This window comes from Anneissia japonica, unplaced genomic scaffold, assembly GCF_011630105.1.
Source record: "Anneissia japonica isolate Jap-2015-1 unplaced genomic scaffold, ASM1163010v1 scaffold13540_len13749_cov118, whole genome shotgun sequence".
NCBI classification, from domain to species: Eukaryota; Metazoa; Echinodermata; class Crinoidea; order Comatulida; family Comatulidae; genus Anneissia; species Anneissia japonica.
Window position 1 is genome coordinate 1687 of NW_022711295.1, and position 5440 is coordinate 7126.

The following is a 5440-nucleotide window of genomic DNA, read 5'->3' on the forward strand; positions in this document are numbered from 1 at the left end:
GTAACTGCTTGGCTTATTATCATCAAAATAAAAGAGAAAAAATAGGGGTCCCTTTTTTGGGTCTTTGGACTTTGGTCTTTGTTTTATAGACACCCCCTTTAATAAGCTACCGTACTACTCAATCTTCTTTGCTTCATGTTTTACATGTTTTTGTTCATTATACTTCGAAATGGGTTAGTTGCTAACTTTTGCTTGGTTCCATGTGTCCTTGTTTAAATCAATCAGTGACAGTCAATATACAATATTTAACTAGCAGTTTTAGAGATAATCTTCTGCAAAAGTATTGTCTTGTATTATGAAATGTAAATTCCTTTTTTTGCTTAGTTCCAGGTGTCCTTGCTCAATCTAGATCTGTGACAGTAGATCCTGCTACAGCAATATTAGGTGGAAATGCATTAATTACGTATACATTGACACTTGAACCAGGAGACGATTTTTCTTTTTTGGCTTGGTTCAAAAGTAATGAAAATGGTGTTGAAGGAGAATCTATTATAACCAATATCACTGGAAACCCACAACCCAGCGGTAGATACAGCTTAAGTGATAATGGAAGCCTTATTATATCTAATGTTAAAGTAGAGGATGCAGGTTATTACCTGTTTAGAGACTTAGTTACAACAAACTCTGACATGGCAGAAAATGTCTCAGATTTAACAGTCTACTGTAAGTACTGACTTCACATCTTTATTTTATTGTAATTTTTTTGTTGTATTTTTGCAATGATTAGCCTAGATATGCCAAGATTTGCTTGATTTTTGGTTTGGAAAAAAAAAATTTAACTGTCATTACAGACCTTGATGCGCCAGCTTTGATGCCAAAAGAGAAATCATTCATCATAAACACAACTGCAACATTCTTTGCCTGATGGTGTTCCAACACCTATCACCATCACGTGGATCAAAGATGGCGACGTACTTGATGTGTCTGATACTGAGAAGTATCCACAGTCAGACACAACATTAGAGATCAGCAGAGTCAATACAATGGACGAAGTAGAATACCAATGTCGAGCAGAGAATGCAGCTTACCGTGGGGATGAAGGAAAGCTGAGTGACACAGGGACACTGTCATTGTTTAGGCCTACTTCTAAGTACAATTATAGGAATAATTAGGTAATTACAATACAGTAATTCATAATATAAAAATAAATTCTATCGATGACAGTACAGAAAACTGTATTTTGTAAAATTTACATTATTATTGCTAGCTAATGATGTTTCTGCTAAATTTTAAAAACATAATCTTGTTTTGCTCATTAGCTCCATCAACGACATCCATAGCCAGTTCGTTCTCCATAGGTACGTCTTCTCTTCATTCATATGTTTATATGTACGATTATTTGCAAATGAATAGAAAACACGAAGACATCAATTTATTTATTTTTTATTCATCTGTTTTTATACTGAAATAACACTTACAGTATTATAAAAAAAAATGAAATCTATTGGAGAAACATCATTAAAAAATGTCTTCAAATATTGCCAATACAAAAATTTACATTGGAGAATAATATGCATCAACAATTGATGTAAGTTATCTAATAAGGATCTGACATACAATTTTTGAAATTTAAAAGAGTCGAGGATTCAAAGTTTGTTTTAATGTTATCTGGGCGTTTATTCCATAATTTAGTTTATCTGTAAACAAAGGTTCTTTTACCCTGCATATTATTCAATTGGTGTTCAATTAGAGTATTCATTGTACAAGAAGTCAAAAAAGCATGAATAATCTGATTGAACATGTTTGATAATTGTAATTGTGTCTGGTTAAATTGTAATGTTAAACTTTCAAATTCTCTTCAAGGGCTTTTAAGCAGACTAGAAATAATTTTACTTTCCGCAGATAATAAAAATACCAGCTCAGATATATTATAATAGGGTTTGGTCCTTTAAACATTTACAAAGTATTATATTTGTTTATCACTAAGTTTGCACCATCCTAAATATCTTAAAATATCTACAACTGGAGTTTTTATTATCTGTGGAAAGTAACATTAGTTTTAGTCTGTTGAAAAGTACTTGAAGAGAATTTAAGAGTTTAACATTACAATTCGAATAGACACAATTACAATTCCAAAAAGAGGCACCACTAAGGCACCAACATTTTAAAAGCATTATGGGGTAAGTACAATTTATCACGGTGGATAATGCCAATACCTTTTAAGATATTGCATGTTAATTTGTCATATTCTAACCATGTTAATTTACGATCCAAAACTACTCTAAGGTATTTGAATGCCTCAACTGTAAATCGTGTTTCCGTTATATGATAAAAAAGAAAAAAATTTTAAAAATTTCGGTAAAATTGAGTACTCCTAAGAGTAAAGGTTTAGAATGCTGTAAATTTACTCTACCCAAAAGGGCTTCTATTTCATTCTCACTAAAAGTTTAAATTTTTTGACAAAGAATGTTATTTTTGATAAGGACACCACCACCAATTATATATTATTTTTAATATAATTGGTGGTGGTGTGCTCATTTATATTAAGTATAATATATAATTGGTGGCGGTGTCCTCATTTATATTATTTTAAATATGAATGAGGACACCATCACCAATTGTGAAGTTTGCCTATCGGGCCTACATTTATGTATATTACTATATTTGGTTTTATTTTCTAATGAAAGAATTTTATTTTAATAGTACCATCAGCAACATCCATAGCAAGTATTTCAGCCACCGGTACGTGTTTTTTTTTTGTTTTTTTTTTGTTCATCCAATTGTTGAAGATATTCGAATAGTTAGTCGGTCGTCGCTTAGTTGTTTGGTATTTAAACCATTTGCTTGTGTTGGTCTGTTTGTCGATCGACTAATCGAACAATTAAAATATTAGTAACACTTCAGAAGCATGCGTTCCCTATTTTTGAAAACCTATAAACATTAGTTGTGTATGATAATTTCAGTAATACAATATATCTTTAGTTGTTTGCAAATTTAGAAAATGATTGACTAACACATTTCAGATGTTTGTAATACACTGTTTATTATCACTATTATTTTACCAAAGTACCACAGAAATGTTCAGGTTCAAATACTAGTCTTCTTGTTGGATTGACGTTTCTAAGTTTCTTTTTGGGAGTCCTTTTATCTTCATCTATATCTGTCGTCCTCGGAAAGATCAGAAATCCAAAGGCACAGGTAAGATATATACGGGATAGGATAGCGCCCGTCTGACGGGCTAAGTTAATTAAATGTCTGTCATTGGACATCATTAAGCATATGAATGTTTCGTTTATGATAATGTTGTCTGCTTGCTATACAATAAATTACGATGAAGACGACTGGTATTGACGTCTATCGTGTTGACGACCAGTATTAGAATGATAAACTGTAGGCTACTAAAAGAGGAAAAAACTTGATTAAACGTTGTTTTTTTTTTATCTACTTAACTGTTTTAATTTTATATAATTTACTTTAAAGGTAACCAAAGGAACATCCAGACATTACGAAGAACCGGTGGTAAGAAGGATAAAGGAATACTCGCATATAGGCCTCCAAATCCTCAAAAGCATTTAAAATGTTAATTAAAACATTTAATTTCTCACAGACCTATATTCAAATGATTTATCTATTAGACATCATTCAGAAAAAAATAAACTGGTACATTCACATTGGAGACGTGGGTCCGTGGGGCGCTAAATTGTTATACAGTTCGGGGTGATTGGGAACGAATGGAACAGAATGACCTAATTAGTGTTTTGCATGCTACATTAGACCAAGGAGGTTGATTAGACCTGCGTAAAATAAGCGCGTGCTCTTTGTGAATAATCCTATATACTTAAGTTGGGTTGAATTCTTACCGTACAATGTAGCAAATTAAAGGTATACTTTTACGAAAAGCCATCCACAGTTAATAAAAGACCCCTCAGATCGATGGATTTTTTTTTTGGCATTTTTAACAGACTAAATAAATACATGAATGATATTATATTATTACTTATCTTAAAGGATCTCCAAGCAACGCCCAGAGATAAACAAGCATTGGTAAGGAAAATGCTGCACCAGTCAAGCAAACATTGCTTTACAACATAGCATTATCATACTAATGAAGCTGTAAACTCCCTTTATTCTTACTTACTTGATGATTCGAGTCTTCTAAAGCTTCCGCTTATTTGACCATTTCTTCACTATAACTATTACTACAGAGGGCTATAATTACTACAGAGGGCTTATTAAAGAAGATAATGACCAATGGCAAAAAATACAAGTACATCTCAAAGCTAAATCCGAGCTATGCTTTAAAACGATCTTTAATATGTCCAATTCTACAAAAACAAACCAACAATGCTTCCCATTCTTAATTTTACAGGCTTACATGTCATATAAACGTGATTCGAGTGCAGAGGAAAAGACATATGAAGATCTAGAGTGGAATGATGACAACCCAGTTGCTTATATAAACGTCAAAGCAAACAAAGAGAATACTTAAAATTACTAATTTGAATGTAGCACCAAATTCAGTAGACTAGACTGGTTAGTAAACGTAAAATTACAAAGATTATGATGGTCGTCGATAAACTCTTGGACTCTATGACGGAAATGTATTTTACAGAAGGAAACGATACACATAATACCGTAGTTATGTAGACCTAGATTTTAGCTCAGGTAGATGGCGACCGAAACCATTATTTATGCTTGCCTAAGAAACATTTTTTTACTCATATGAACTTGACCGAGTAGTGCTTGTAGCACAGATAATTGTCAATACTTAAAGACAGAAATATGATGTATAAAAAAAACGATGTTTAAACCGAATCCGAAGATGACAGCAATTGAACACTCTAATATAATCACTGATTTACATTTGAAATACATATGAAATTGTATAATCTTGTTGTCTCTAATTGACATGAAACAAAGTAGGCGTAAGGGGCGTACGCCCCCCCCCCTCTATTTTTTGCAAAAAACAAAAACAATAAAAAAAAAAAAATTACACCAACTGTGTTTAAGTCTTCTTTTCCTATCAAAAACACGCTAGGAGAGTGCTATTCATAAATCCACTTGGTGAGAAGTAGAACACTTGTAAATTACGGAATGTTAATATACAGTAGCGGATTTTGTTGTTTATTTTAACGGATTTTGGATATTAGTTTTCCTTTTTGCTGATTTTGTGATTTTTATGCTTGATGTTGCTGAGAAACTTCGTCATGTTTTCTAGAAGTGAAATTTCTCTTTTGAAATGGTGTACATTTATGAGTCTTTGCATGTTGTCAAAGATTATGTTTGAGATGTTCGTGGAAGAGGCACTAAAACCCACAGCTGTTAGTTTCATTTCAACAGTTCATAGTTGCATATTGCTAGGTACCCTGTATATTAACATTTCTTTTAAAAGACATACACCTTTTTTTTTTTTTTTATTTATTTGTTACTGAAAACTACCATGCTAGATAGTCAAAATCGACTCAGTACAACCTCATATTCCTCAAATGTGCTGGGCTTC

The 5440-nt window shown here is 32.3% G+C and overlaps 1 long non-coding RNA gene across 2 annotated transcripts; it reads left to right on the top strand.

The window, feature by feature from the left end:
* Positions 1 to 2432: 2432 nt before the first annotated feature.
* LOC117107345 lies at positions 2433 to 4756 on the top strand. 2 transcript variants are annotated; one of them, XR_004445222.1, is made up of 5 exons: positions 2433 to 2682; positions 3008 to 3138; positions 3421 to 3459; positions 3949 to 3984; positions 4310 to 4755. It is a non-coding gene; the product is annotated as an uncharacterized LOC117107345 (long non-coding RNA). The 2 variants fall into 2 exon arrangements; XR_004445221.1 differs by lacking the exon at positions 2433 to 2682 and having other exon boundaries at positions 2819 to 3138; positions 4310 to 4756.
* The last annotated feature ends 684 nt before the right edge of the window (positions 4757 to 5440 follow it).